The sequence below is a fragment of the Rhipicephalus microplus genome, chromosome X, assembly GCF_043290135.1.
Source record: "Rhipicephalus microplus isolate Deutch F79 chromosome X, USDA_Rmic, whole genome shotgun sequence".
NCBI classification, from domain to species: domain Eukaryota; kingdom Metazoa; phylum Arthropoda; class Arachnida; order Ixodida; family Ixodidae; genus Rhipicephalus; species Rhipicephalus microplus.
The window spans coordinates 80,208,475-80,223,500 of record NC_134710.1 but is presented as its reverse complement, the minus strand read 5'-3'; the positions used below and the strand labels follow the sequence as shown (position 1 = coordinate 80,223,500).

The 15,026-nt window shown below is 47.2% G+C and overlaps 1 protein-coding gene across 9 annotated transcripts in view; it reads left to right on the top strand.

The window, feature by feature from the left end:
• Atx-1 (Ataxin 1) overlaps positions 1 to 15,026 on the top strand; it is a 187,311-nt gene that overhangs the window by 138,272 nt on the left and 34,013 nt on the right. The window contains exon 2 of one of the 9 annotated variants that reach the window (XM_075877200.1): positions 1,097 to 1,258. The exons of 7 other annotated variants lie outside the window; for them this stretch is intronic. The gene's annotated coding sequence lies outside the window, so the exon portion shown is untranslated. Of the gene's footprint in view, positions 1 to 1,096; positions 1,259 to 6,209; positions 6,670 to 15,026 lie in introns of those variants that run through there. One more of the 9 variants, XM_037427306.2, reaches the window with a different exon arrangement.

Below are 15,026 nucleotides of genomic sequence, written 5' to 3'. Positions count from 1 at the left end.
TGTGGTATACCGTCTCTCCGGTTTTGCTGCTTCCGCTCGTCGGATTGGGCGTTCTGGCGCTGCTATCGCATGCGGAACGTTACAGCGCATGGTGACGACATAACGAGTGTCGATAGCGCGCTGTAGCATTATGTGCACGTGTGCTTATCGAAAAGTGCTCTCGTTTTGTTCTGCTGTAGGCCCATCTAATGTGGCAGTTGTTTTCGTCCCACTCATTCATGATTTATCAACTATCCTCGACAGCCGCGTACTTCTTCATTGTTCTTCTTTGTATTAACGAGGCGTGGTTGAGTAAAGAAAGTTCAAGGGAAAATAAAAACGATATCCTGTCGTGTCCGTGTGACGTCACATTTATCCAGCGCGCGCGAATCGAAAGCTTTGTGAACGAAGCTACTTTCACAAGCAAGTCTTTCATAGTGCTACCATAAAAACTATCGTTAGAATCGTCTCACTTGGCTATATAATTGGTCGGAAATCATTGGCAAGTATGCTATAGGACGCTAGTGCTGTGTAAATGTTCATGCATTTCATCACAAATTAGATTTTTCCCATATACGTTGTTACGCAAAAGAACATATTATATCATGTATAGCTGCAGTAGAAAATTTGGTAATAGAGGAATGCATTTGAGCCCCGTCGTGGTGGTCTAGTGGCTAAAGTACTCGGCTGCGGGATCGAATCTCGGCGGCGGCTGCATTTTCGATGCAGGCGAAAATGCTGTAGGCCCGCGTGCTCAGATTTGGGTGCACGTTAAAGAACCCAAAATGGTCGAAATTTCCGGAGCCCTCCACTATGGCGTCTCCTAATCATATGGTGGTTTCGGGAGGTTAAGACCCACATATCAATCAAAATTGTGCATGTAACTGTCAAAAACAAAATAAGCTCTTGTATAGTTATATAGCGCAGTTGTGATCTGCAAGCGATGCAGTCTGTGCACCACATAGCTTGACCGTGATCCTGGAAAAAAGAAAATTGTCAAGCGAATGCAGTGGTGCTATCAGTACGATCTTAGCATAAATTGATTCGAGTGGGAAAGTGGGTAGACGCACAAGCTCACACCCCCGTATTCACAAACGCTCCTTGACTCGACTTTCAGCCTTCACTTGACAGAGTTGGACACTGCGCCACCACACGGCTGAAGATGACGCTGGGCTACTGAAAAATCGAAGCAGATTATCGCTGATACGCAGTGACTTGCCGTGCCTACAGACGGCGTTCCCATCGGCTTTCTCAAGTGAAGGTGAAGCGTTGAGTGAAGGTACGTTCTAGAATACGGGGGACAGTGACCTCTCTGCCTTTGATAAGTTCGCTTTCTTTCTCTGTGACTCGTTCAAAACGGGCGCCAACCTCTTAACTACTTGACGTTGTCAAAGTGACACAAAAGCGCTACTGCTGTTCTGTAAAAAAAAAGTTGCAGTTGAACCTCGTTACAACGAACACCGATTGAGCGAATTATCGGTTATAACGAACTACTGGCGGGCTTTCGTTGGTCGCACTTAATTTCAGTGACATTTGTTCTTTTTACAACGAAACCTAAATCGCAGAGAGCCGCCGCGGTAAGATTATATATATATGTATATATATATATATATATATATATATATATATATATATATATATATATATATAATATATATATATATTGTGAGCGCTGACTATGTACTTCATCTTCATCTGTATGACCAAACCATTGTAGTGATCATCATCGTATGTCACGCGGGCTGGCTCTAAAAAAGGATAACCTGGTTGCTGCCATACCGGACGTGGTCTCATAATATATATATATATATATATATATATATATATATATATATATATATATATATATATATATATATATATATATATATGAGATTTGGCGTGACTCTGCGGTAGAATACTTGATTGCCGCGCACAGAATGCTTGGGCTCGATTCCTGCTGGGACCCTGATATTTAATCTTTACATTTGTCGACTCATTGCTGTCGGTGTCTGCTTTTTCTTGCCGTCTTGCCTTTATATTGCCAATGTGTGTTCTTGCCGTTTGTGGGTTGATACAAACTGTCCCATCACTTGTGGCACACACCGGCATATCGTGGCCCGTGGTATGTGGCACATATGTCTGGAGGGAAGTGTGTGATGACGGGAGTTTCGCGTTATTCATTTCGTAACCAGCCAGACATATTCGTCAAACTATCTTACACTGGCAAACTAATTTTGGTCTACCCCAAGTTTTAAGTGGCTGAACACGAGAGAACCCAGACACAGGCGGCCTGTGAATTTTCGGAAAGTCTGCTTAAGTTTCGGCCAACCAGAGCAAAAGAAAAAAAAAGTGTATTTGGCTGATTTGACACCACATGAACCGAAGGGCTAGAAGGCAACAGACAAAAGGGTTTTGTTGTTTGAAGAGAAGCCGAGAATATTGCTATCTAGAATGAATTGCGAGCCAGATTGCCGATTTGTTAGGGCCGATATCTGTAGCTATTGTTTCGGTAGATGTGGGCTATAAGGAACTAATTTGTGGTCCCGGTTCAAGATTGTTACAATGAAGTTCGTTAGAATTGTACATATTTATATTCTGAAATGAGGTGTTGCTTTGTGTGTATTGTTAAATTACCGAGTACGCACATTGCCTCAAAATGATGGTATGCAGTATTTGGCTGCGAGTGGAAGCGTAAAAAAAAATCGCTCTCTTTGTCCCATCTTTCCTTCTCTGTTCGTGGCGGTAGACCGTTTTGCATGCAGCTCTGCGTCCGCGCTTGCGAGCGGCACCGAAGTCGCGAGGCCGCACTCAATTGCGTGCATTTCGGCGAACGAGAACAATGCCCACAGTCATTGCTCCGTGTACCCCGAAGCACGCTGCATATATTGACCGACATTCTGTGTCGCTCGCGTGTTCGTTAATAGCTTCCGCGAATCTGGCGCCTCACCTGAAAAGAAGTGGAACGTCTTTACACAACCTTTACCGCCCTGTACGCTTATAGCGTCACCGTCCCGGAGGCCGATCAGTTTCCGCTCGCTTGTGATCGACCCCGCTGCGCAGGAAGAAGAGACGCGGTAACGGGGAGCCGAACTACTGTTGACGGCTTACGCTGGAAACGCTGCTGCTGTTAACACCCGGGCTCACAATTGTTGGAATCGTGAAGTATGTCGGTAAAATCTTTCGTGGTGCCTCCCATTAGATTTTGCTGGCGCTGCGACACCGGGGATAATAATAATAATAATAATAATAATAATATCTGGGGCTTTAGGTCCCAAAATCGAGATATTTTGTTGCAAACCACCAGAAACAAGAATGCTCTAAAAAAAGACAATGAAGGCGATGACTGATGCATATAGGCCGTCATCATCATCATCATATCGTGCTCGTGTTGTCGCTGTGCCGTCTGGGCAGGAGCTAATTTTATCTCCGTCTATATTTTGTAAATACAGTACAGTGATGGAAGTGCTGTTCCTATTGATCCAAAGTGCCCCAAAAGAGAAATGCTGCTCCAAATTTTTCATGTTTTTATTTGTATTTGTTAGTAACTTCTCGGAGCCTGCTTCAAAATGGCGTTGGGGAAACTAAAAACAATGAAGTTAAACAATGTGACCATCCAGTGAGTCTACGTGAAAGCAAAAAGAAAACAAACTGTATATTATCATCTAGTATACAGCTTGCATAGTAGCTGTATACTCGAATGTTGACAATTGTATACGTACTCGCATATAGTTTAGTGTTTGTACCTTACAAGCAGACTATTTTGGTGAAAGGTGTTGAGAATACGTCGTACTAGCCACTGCTGTGATAGCTTTGATATGTGACTGATTACTTTTAGCACCTTTATCAGCTTTGACCTCGTTTATGTCTAAAGAACAAGCATTTTAAACATTTATTTATTTTGCTGATTTGATTTTAAAAAAATTCTATGCTGGGGACTTGATATATGAAAACGACACTTACGTGGTGTTCAAAAACCACCCACTTGCCTAATTATGATTCTTGCTATTTGCAGTGATTATTTTATCTGCAATATGTCTAATTCCAAATAGTAATAATATATAAGAGGCTTAAGTGAAGCACTAAACTCCAGGAGTCATATGGAATAATTTGCTATCTGCGGCAAATTATTCCATATGAGGGGCGAAAATCAAAATGTCGCTTGCATCACTGATACGTTTGTGTCTCCTGCGCCCCGATTACGAGAGAGGCCGTAGTGGAGGGCTCTGGAAGTCGGGCCGTCTGTTTTTAACGTGCACTCACATCGCTGAGGACACTGGCCTCCTTCGAAATGTGACCGCCGAGGCTGGGTTCGAACCCGCCACCTGTGACACCGGAGAGGTAGTATAGGTACAACTATAACTATACTACAACTAGCTTTAAGTAGTATGGAAATGGTATGCTGTAGCAGCAAACACGTATTTATTTATTTTAGAAGTTGTGCTAGCCTCTCATACGAGGCCTTAGGCAGGGTGGGTTATTATAAAAATAAACAATGAAGTACAAAAAAATATATCGCAGGAGCACTAATAAATCATGGCAGTGCGGGCATATGCGGCGCATGGCTGCATCGCTACCACCTCCAACAGTTTTCCATATAGTAACACGAGATAGCAACACGTATACACTATGTGTGTTTTTTCCGACGCGTTTCCATAGGTGGGAAGTTAGAAGGGAAAAAACGAAAAAGTCGACCTCCCAGCTTTATGTTCAGGTCAGTTCGTAACATTGGTCGGCAAAGCTTGTGGAGATCACTCAGACTCACTCGTGAAATATATTTTGAGCTCTGGACTCATTCGGACTCAGGCTCACAAAAATGTTTCTGAGCCGGCTCGCTCGGATTCACCAAACATTACTCACCTGTACTCACTCAGACTCACGGCTGGAGCCGAGTCCGAGTTAGTCGACTCACGAGTCCGTCAGCCTAGAATTGGCTTCTTCGACCGTGGTGTCAATGCTCTTTAAGACCAATATCTCACCTAATCGGTGCTCATCTTGGTGCCGTTTGACATAGTATCTTTGAAAGCGAGTTCTGAGTGCTTCCAAACCCGTAAGGTTATTTTTCTTGGAAGAGACAACAGCACAAGATATGGGTAGTAATCAAGAAACTCCCTGGAAGAGTTCATGGGGGAAGTCAATGCACCACCTGTGTAATTAAATTAACACCTCTAAATGATAAATATTGAAACGTAGTAGTGCGACACTGCTTTCGAATACCTGTGTGATTTAGGTAAGGCTGACAGTAAGGCTATTCGTGACGCCACGAATAGTGAGGCTGGTAGTAATGCAATTCGTGACGCCATTTCTTTGTCCATGTGACGCCAGCATGAAGTAAGCTCTCGATTGGTCGGCGTATACGATATATACCTGTTGTGAATTGTCGCCTGTCGTGCTTTGCCGCGCAGTAGCTCGCCCTGCCTCGTCCCGCATAACCGTCGTGCGCCATGAACTGATTTCACTCCGTTTTCTGCGTTTGTGGCTGCTCAGGCGGCAAGAATAGTGCGAAATCCTGACTGGTTTTTTAACGCCTACTGCTGACATTCCACAAGGTTTATTGGGGGGGGGGGGGGGGGTACGCTTGAGCTTCGCCTTCAAGAGCAGATCGCCGTACTCTAATCTGGACTCGTGCGCATCTGAATTGTTGGCCTGCGTCGCTTCTCGGTGCATGCCTCAACTGTGCTGTTAGGGAACCATTGACTGTGCACCTAACATTGGCCGTTCCAAAGTATCATCATAGAGAAATTGATTGATTTGATATGTTGGGTTTAACGTCCCAAAACGACCATATGATTATGAGAGACGCCGTAGTGGAGGGCTCCGGAAATTTCGACCACCTGTGGTTCTTTAACGTGCACCCAAATCTGAGCACGTGGGCCTACAGCATTTCCGCCTCCATCGGAAATGCAGCCCCCGCAGCCGGGATTTGATCCCGCGACCTGCGGGTCAGCAGCCGAGTACCTTAGCCACTGGACCACTTTTAGACCACCGCGGTGGGGCTCGCCTCTGAACTTGTTCTGGTATAGGGGCTCTTTAAATGATCTTGCGCTAAAATGGTTTGCGAGAAAACGAAGTGTTGCGAGTTCGATTGACTCAAGCTTAATAGTGGCGCGTGTTCGTTCGAAGACAAAAAGAAAAGAAAAAAAGTGACATGCTGTGTGGTATAGCACACGCGAAAGCCGTTGGAAGTAATGAATCAATTCAAAATCATTGAGTAGCACGAAATAGACATATATATATATAAAGTCATGAACCGACCGCAGTGAAGACTTTTGCAATAATTGACCGCGCAGTGGTTCGCGAAATGAAATGCGTTAAAAGTCAGGCTACGATGCAAACGAGAGTGCTCTAGCGACGCCCTTTCTTGAATTGAGTCGTCGACTGCGCCGTTTGAAGAGCCCCGGGAGGTTGTGTATACAGTCCTCTCCCCCCCTTCTGATAACGGGCGCGACTTATTGTTCTCCTCGATAAGGTCGTACGCCTTGTTTTGCCGCTACACGAGGGAACATTGACCGAGCGCGATTAGGAGGCGCGTGGGCACACCTTGTTGACGGATTTTTTTTCCGGAGCCTCGGCGTGCCACGTTGCATTTGCGATCACGTGTAGACTCTGCTGACTCTACGATCACGCTGTATTCAGCGCTGGAGGCGGCCGCGAGTGGAAGAGATTGCTGCTGTTACGAACTCCCGCCGTCCGAGACCGCGTGCTTCGACGGTGAGCGGTGTTTGCGTCTCCTTTTTTGGGCAGCGTCTTCGCGGCCGCAAGCTGTATACGTGCTGCTTCGCGTGTTTAGTATGCGGGGAGCCGCGATCTTGCGAACATGCCGTGGATTAACTTGTCAGCTTTATAAGCGAATGGGTGCGTGACGCCGGAGTTTCGACCTTTTGCGTACGCTTGAATACTGATTCGCCGTTCGCTTTTTTCCCCCCCTTTTATTTCTGTTTTTCTCGACGCCGAGCCATGTGTGCAATACACACGTACAACTCGGCGCTCAGTGTTGCATTCGAATGTGCCTCGCTGATTGCGAGCTGCGAAACCTGTTGCAGTGGTTATATTTAGGTGTGTGACTCAGAATGCGCCGCGGCCTCAAACTCAGATTGCGTGGTCGGACGGGGGCACCTTGAGAAACTCGCAGCTAGCCTACTTCGGGCCGTGGGTCGAAGATTGTCTTGACTATCGAGTCGTTGAGGAGGACGCTCGAGCGCGTCGACTGCGCCCGCGGATTCCTAACCCCTGGTGCACGGGCAGCGCATTGCTGTCGTTTTGAACTATAAGAGACGAAGACCGCCGCAAGACCCATTCACGCGGGGTGGCACAACCGAAGCGAAGGTCAATTGCTGAATGAATGTGTTGACTCCGATATATGCGAGGCTAAACTTGCGAGGAACTTTTCCACAGCACAAAGCCTGATAACGCAACGTTATAGTATTAATTTTAGTGCCGGCGAAAAAAAAAGTGGGGGGGGGGGGGGGTGAGAAATAGTTACTTATAGCAGAGGCGCAGTTTGACCTGATACCCATCTATAGGCACTGCGCCGTGCTCCCGACCGGGTTGCAGAAATTAGGTGCTTTTTCTCATCTGCTAACCACTACCACCACCACCCATCTAAAATAAAAATTCCACCGTTTTAAGCCTGAAAGAAGCGAAGATATATTCGTTGCCGCGTTGCTTTTCTGAAGGAGACCTGAGAGAGTGGTGGAACTCCTTTTGACTGCGAGTACTTCAGCCTCAGAGAACGCTTTTTCCCTTCAAAGGACATCAGTTCGCCTATCTTCCGCGCTATGAACTCGTTGTGAGAAGTGGACTGTAACGTCCCCGCAGCCGTGTTTTAAGCGGAACCTTTTTTTTATATAATATATTCTAGGTAGCACCTGGCACTGTCGTCAAATATATTTTTCGCGTTTTTTTTTTTATACCTTGGTAGAACAGTTCTGATGTGCTCAAAAAATAAGATGCGTGGAACACGACGTGCGCGGAAACCATGTGAGGTTTGTATAGCCGTGAAGAATCGAGCCCAGTGGAACCCTGTTGGACGCACCTTGTTGGTATATTATAGTATAGTAAGTGGATCGAAGGGGGGGGGGGGGTATATTTGTTTTGATCTTTACGATTTTAGCACGGTTCGTTGGACAAATGTTTTCGAAATCACGGTGAACGCGTGGGAATGAACAGGGGGCGGTATGAGAGGGGCGATTAACAGTGGCGCTAACTTTCAACCACTTTTGACGAGTGCACATCTTAGATGGGGCGGGCAGATGCAAGAGAATGAGATGTACAGCAATCACACACATGTCGTCGCATAATGACGACGGCTTTCTTTTCTGTAATTAATAGCGACGGCATGCTGTCACGGAAAAGCGCGAGTGTCTAGCCCAGTTTCGTTACTTTAGCCGAGCTGCTTCAACTAATATTTTCATATCGTAGAAACAGCAGCATGGCCGTGTTATTAAAAGAGCTCTCCTGCTGTAAAATTAGCTCTCCTGCTATATGCAGTTTGAACAAGTAAGTCACTTACTGCAATATAGCCTGTACCAGTGTGGTTTGCTTACGCAATGATATGTAAAACGTAGAGTTCGCTCTCTTGATGTGAGCACTCATAATAGACGAGCCCCGGCATGTTAAACTATAGGACCGCGTCTGCGCTTGAATTCAGCAGGACGGGTGTCGCCGTTAATTGGACAAATATGCAGTGCAGATAAATACGAAAAAGGCTCGTAGTTCTCGTTTAGCTTAAACATACAAAGGACCATCCTCCCTGGGATGTGTATGACTACCAATGATATTATATGCCACGGGGTACAGTGTTACTGTACCAACAATATTGTTCGAAAAAGCGCGCTACGTGTATCAACCGCGTCCCAATAGTTGACGGCCGTTTTGGTCCTCTTGTTCGCAACACGAGCTGGGCCAGTTGACGGCGGCGGCCTCCAGCGTGCGCGATGGAAAAGGTCGCATTTGCGTCAGCCCTCCCGTTTGTGCGGGCGCGGAGAGCCGAAGCGTGGCCCCGTTTCGCCCGTCGTTACACTCGTTTTCCATATCTCTCGTGCACGTTCGCATCCCGGGGGCCTGGTTAGAATATGCGCGGAAACACGACGCGTCACGAGGCGGGCGTCATCGGAGATCAAACGACGTACCGCCTTTATATGGCGTATCAATCCGTGGCGTCGCGGCCCACCAACCGTGTCCCAGCCTTATTCGTGTGCGAGAATGAGTGAGCACACGTAGTGCGTGCGTGTGTCAGCTGTTGCCAGAGATTTATTGCGATATGCTCTGTGTAGTCGCTCGATCTGTTTTTGACGAAAAGTGTGGCTATGGTGTAAGAAAGGGGTCGCGGTAGTGACTGGAATACATATGGCGAGGGTGCTCAGCGAACCAGATGGCAACGCTTGGTGTATACGCCGCCAGGTGCTGTCTTCCGTCGGCAGTATCATATACAGGGTGTTGATCTGGCAGAAATGAGCCTGTTTATTTACGCTAAATGCGTTTGTTGTTATTTACTTTGATACGAATTAAACATGCTCTTTGCAGAAAGAATGGTATTATGGTACCAACGCAGGTATCGAAGTATACTCGTGAAATTTAGCTCGGACCTATAGGATGCAGAGGACACGAGTCCAAATGATGGCAAACGCACCGCTTTTAGAACGCTTTCCACGTACCCCACCACAATAAAAATTCTACGTTACCGTGGACGGCGCAGACTAAAAGTTTGTTATGCCCATCATCATTGGTATAACCCCCTTGCTGTGCTTAATTGCAGGAATGTGCTGCTGTATTGCGCATTTGCCGGTGTCGTGACACCGGATTCGTCAGGCGATAGCACCATATTATATAGGCGTGCTCAGGGTTACCCATCAGAGAGACTGCCCCGCCGCGGCGGTCTAGTGGATAAGGTACTCGGCTGCTGACCCGCAGGGCGCGGGTTCGAATCCCGGCTGCGGCGGCTGCACACTAAACGAAAATGACCTGAAATAACCTCAAAAACTGGGTAAACCATTTGTCCTCTAGCGCACTACCTTTCCTGGGTTTTTTTTACTACCTACTATCGAGGCAAAAATTTACTCTCCTGCTGACTGAGTTTTTGAACGTAGGGAGAGTGGTAATTATTTACCCCAGTGAGGTTTTCAGCGAGTATAGGGAGAGTAAATTTTTACTCCCTTCACAAGGTTTTTGAGGCAATTTCTGGGAGTTATTTCCTGTGGTAAAAAATAAAAATTGACAGATGCATTCGCCCAGAGTCGACAAATTTATTGAATAGCAGAATTGATAGAATTTATTAAACGGTAGAGTTCCCATACAGACATACAGCAACAAACAACAAATGCAGAATAATACACCACTCGAACAGACTGCACGCGTTCTCAACTACAGTTTGACCCTCCGGTATATATAGGCACAACTTTTTGACCGAACGTGTGGTACCGGTAGGAGAGCTCTTTTTTTGCATCGATTAACTACAACGGTTGAAGGTGCAAGCGTAAATTTAAGGTGGGCTGCAGGGCACTAAATGTCACACCGACCTTTTATTTTAAATCTACCCGACCTCACCTTTTTGAGTATCCAATAATCACCGGGCTCATGGCCCCACGCGTGTTAGCACTGCTGATGCACAAGTCCATAATATATACCTAAGTACGCACAAACCAAGGTAGCTCAATGATTTTCATTAAGCTACGGTGCACAAACACTGTGGCAGCACATATTCATCGCAACGGGCGTAGAGGAGCGGTGGACGCCTGCACACAAGCTTCTTACCGACGGCGTACTAGGCCTTTTCGAGGAGCACGGCTATCCGACGAAACACAGCTGGCGATCACAGAACACATATCATGCGCGAATTTCGTCGTTATTTCACACACAAATGAGCACGTTACCGCTATCTTACGGGGACGGGGCGGTGCATGCATACTTCCAACGAAAGACCACCGTCCGGGTATTCTTCGTGCTCACCGGCAGCCGCTTGTTGGTTCCGTCTGCGTCGTATCGGCTTCGCGCTACATGTTTGAGAACTGTTGGTACATGAGGTGGGCGATTCGGGCAGTACTTTACTCATGCAGACATCGCCTACTGTGGAACAAAATATATGCGATGCTTCTTTCACCTGCCCCGGCGACACACTCCCACTGGTCACTGGCGGCCGCGACTCGAGGCCGACGACAGAGTGAAGCATTTTGCCTATTGCTTCTCCAGTAGGCAAGCACAGACGATGACACCAGATTGATTTTGTTACCACTGGCAGATCTTCGCGATTCGGCACGGAAGCGAAGTATCCGCGACGTGCAGGTTCGGAGGCGCTCAAAATCGCACGGTCGCTCGATGATGTATACGAAACACGTGAGATCCATCAGCCCAACCAGACACACAGATACCGAGCTTCTTGCACCGTCTCTCTCCAAGGCCCCCACCGAGCAAAAGCCAACAATTTGCGAAAATATGCAGGACAACTTTCCACAGCAGGTTTTCTTTCTTTTTTTTTCTTTTTTGAGAGCCCCCCCCCCCTTCTTTTTTTTTCGTTCACAAAATGCTGTTCTCGCTTGTTGGGCTTATGCTGCCCCTAGTTCCAGTGAAAGTGCATTGACTCGAGGTCAGTCCTGAGGCACGGGGATGCCAAAAAAAAAAAAGGAACAAAAAAACATCTGTGGTCCTCGCGTACCTTCAGAGTTCACTGAGAGCGTCACAAGGGGGGTATGCATGGGGCAAAAGCCACCAAAGCACCTGCACCTTCCAGTCACGTGGTAATAAACTCTGAAACGCAGGTTAAAAATCACGTGATAGAAAACTCCCTACGTGGAAAAACTGGATTTTGACATCCTTTTACTACTTGCCTGAGAGGTGGTGGTAAAACTATGTCATGTACTATCTTTTACTCCTACACGAGGTAGTAAATTTAAACGCAAGAGAGTTTTCAGAGGTCATGAGCCGCAAAAAACCCAAACTCGGATAGTTTTTGCTTACAGTGTGCATTTCCGATGGAGGCGGAAATGTTGTAGGCCCGTGTGCTCAGATTAGGGTGCACGTTAAAGAACCCCAGGTGGTCTAAATTTCCGGAGCCCTCCACTACGGCGTCTCTCATAATCATATAGTGGTTTTGGGACGTTAAACCCCACATATCAATCAATTACCTATCAGAGAGAGCGGGTACGGGGTGATGGTTTATTGATGGTTTATCATTACAAGGTTTTCGAAGCAGATGTTAGCGTATTTAGTTGCAGCACAATGTTTCTTTTGAGAACTGATACAAGATCACAGCGTAGCTCTCCAAGTATGTATAGTTGTGTGATTAGCGTCGATTCAATATTCGATTCGGGAGAAACAGTATAAGGGGATAAGTTCAGTAAGAACTGAACTTTTCAACTTATGCAGTGCGATCGATATGACGTTACAATTGCGGGGAGCTATAGGTATGTTGTGTAATTGTGTGATGCCGTTCTGAAACCTTGATAGCCGCAGCCAACGTCGAAAACAAAAGTGTGGCTTGATTTTTTTTTAGTGACTTCACTCCGTGTTTTTATAATAGAAGCCACGGTTCATGTTGTCATATAGACAAAAAAAAGTTCTTACTCTTTAAAAAGCAGGTGCGAACAGCCCATTCCGTGGCGTGAGCGAAAAAACTTTGTACTTTCTATGCTTTAAGCACGGCGCTCAAAAAACAGAGCAAGGTTCGACTTCGCGAGACTTCGTTACGTGTAGGCTTTTATTCGTTGGTTAATTATACTTTTTCAGCTAATGACATGGTTACGCTCGGTGATTGGTTTACGGCTAGCCCCGCCGCAACAGCCTGGCTGAGGTTCTCGGCTGCTGACCCGCAGGTCGCTGGATCGAATCCCGGCTGCGGCGGCTGCATTTTAGATGGAGGTGGAAATGCTGTAGGCCTATGTGCTCAAATTGGGAGCTCGTTAAAGAACCCCAGGCGGTCGAAATTTCCGGAGCCCTCTACTACGTTGTCTCTCATAATCATATGGTGGTTGTGAAACGTTAAACCCCACACATCAATGATTACACGAACGGCTACGCGTACGCTTAGAGAGTTACGGGCACTCGGGGACTTCTATGGCGCTTTCGTACGTAATGAGGTTTCCTCATTGACTGGTGTCCAGCCAGTGCCAGCAAGCCTGCCCAGTGACGTCTTGGCTCCGCAGGCCATGCAGCCGTGCCAAGCGCTTGGGCCTGGTGATGCGGTACACAAAGGCCGCTTTGCCGTCGCTTCGCTAACGAGCGACGGCGACACGCTCGTTCGATACGAGGTTCCCCGGCAGACGTGTCTTTCTTCGGCGGAGCGTAACATTTGCATTGCACTCAATAGTGCGATGGTGCGCGCGCCTACTGTCAGGCGATAATCGATTCACCTCGTATGCTCGCTAATTGTCGCATCTGCTCCGATTAGTCGGGTGTGCTGTTTGGCGATTGCGGCAGTACCGTCTGTCCTCGTTTGCCGCTGACGTCTCTGCATGGATTGTACGTACGGAGGTGCCCGCTGTTAAAGGGAACACCGGAGCGCGTGTCGTCTGCTCGGCGCCGGCCGGCGCAGTAGAGATACTATATATACAGTAACTCTAATCGTGTAGGGGCAGTGAGTGGCGCTCGTTTGTCGTCTGCTACAGTTCCGGCCGCGATTCAGCTCGTCGCGTGGCCAGCCGTCCTCGCGCTTTGCAATTTGTCCGCAGGCTGCATGGCCATGCTCAGATGGAAAGCTGGGGCAAAACTCAGAAGAAACTAGGTTATGTAAAAAAAATACCACCTCATTGATACAATTCGTGGTTAAAGAAGCATGACTTCTTGTTTACAGGTGTATTTTTCTAGCACAACTCTATTACAGAATATTTTGCCTTGTGGAGTGCGTACTTAATGCGTACTAATGCAGATTTGGCTGCTACAGTGCGCAGGCACAACAAACCATTTACAAGTGCCTTTAACTGACGCTACCACAAAACTTCATCGAAGCGGGCAATTTTTTTTATCTAAGGAGAGGCCTAACGAAAGACGGCCATCGGGCTGGCTTGTCGGGTGTCATTTATCTGGTTATAGACCATTCTCGTTATTCTCCTTCTAGCTCGAAAGAAAGCGACTGTTTTTATGATTTCCCCACTTAGGCCGCCACGAGCTGAAGAGCGGCCGCAACTGCAAACCAGACGACAAACGAGCGCCTGCCACAGCGCTCACTGCTCCTGCGCGAAACTGGTTGCCGCAGCCGGCCGGCGGTGGCGCCGAGCAGACGACACGCGCTCCGGTGTTCCCTTTTGACAGTGGATCCCTCTGCACATCCCGTGTAGCGAGATTAGCGTCCGCCCTTTTTGTAACCTTTCGCCGTATTCTCGTCATTTCTTATCGTTTCCGCTGCGCGGCTGATCGCAACGATACGTTGCGAGTGGATATCGACGGCGGCCTTGTGAGAGCTGCGTCCGAAGGGAACGAGAGAATGGAAATGTGAATGATTGGTACAGAATATTGCAGCCCCTGGATCTACCGGGTGTTCAAAATTAAGCTTTATGATTTTTTTAAAATTAGGCGCTCGAAGGCACGTGAGAACCACTTGTGCAAATAAGTTAAGCGGCCAGGGGGACAGAAAGTTAGATGATAATTATCGCTGTCAGCAGCCCAATTAACTAAAATTTAATAATTAACTTTTTACTGGCTGCGGTAAGTTGGCATGTTTATATTGAAAAAATGTAGGCAGTGGTGTTTGTACACAGTTTCAGTTGGAAGATTTTTTCTAGCACGCCTGTGTTCCGAGATATCCGGCTCCAAAGTTTAATTGTCTTTCGCACGATTACGCATGCAAGAGGGTGAGGGTCCGCGCAAAGCTCCTCCCTAAAGTGACGCATCTGTTGCGTGTGGTGTTTAGTGTGTGAAGAGGGTGGAAGCGTAGGCATAGGTGATAGCAATTACCCTTGCCCTCTTCGGCCGGCGAAATCAAAATGTGACAGCGCGGTGCGCCATGAGCCTTACGCATGATCCTGATGAACGCGATAACAGGAGACCATTTTTCGCGACGTTTTTTCGTGACTTTAGATCACACTGAGACATCTTCTTGTGAACGCGTTAGCAGGACCGTCCTGCACTAGGGTGCCTCC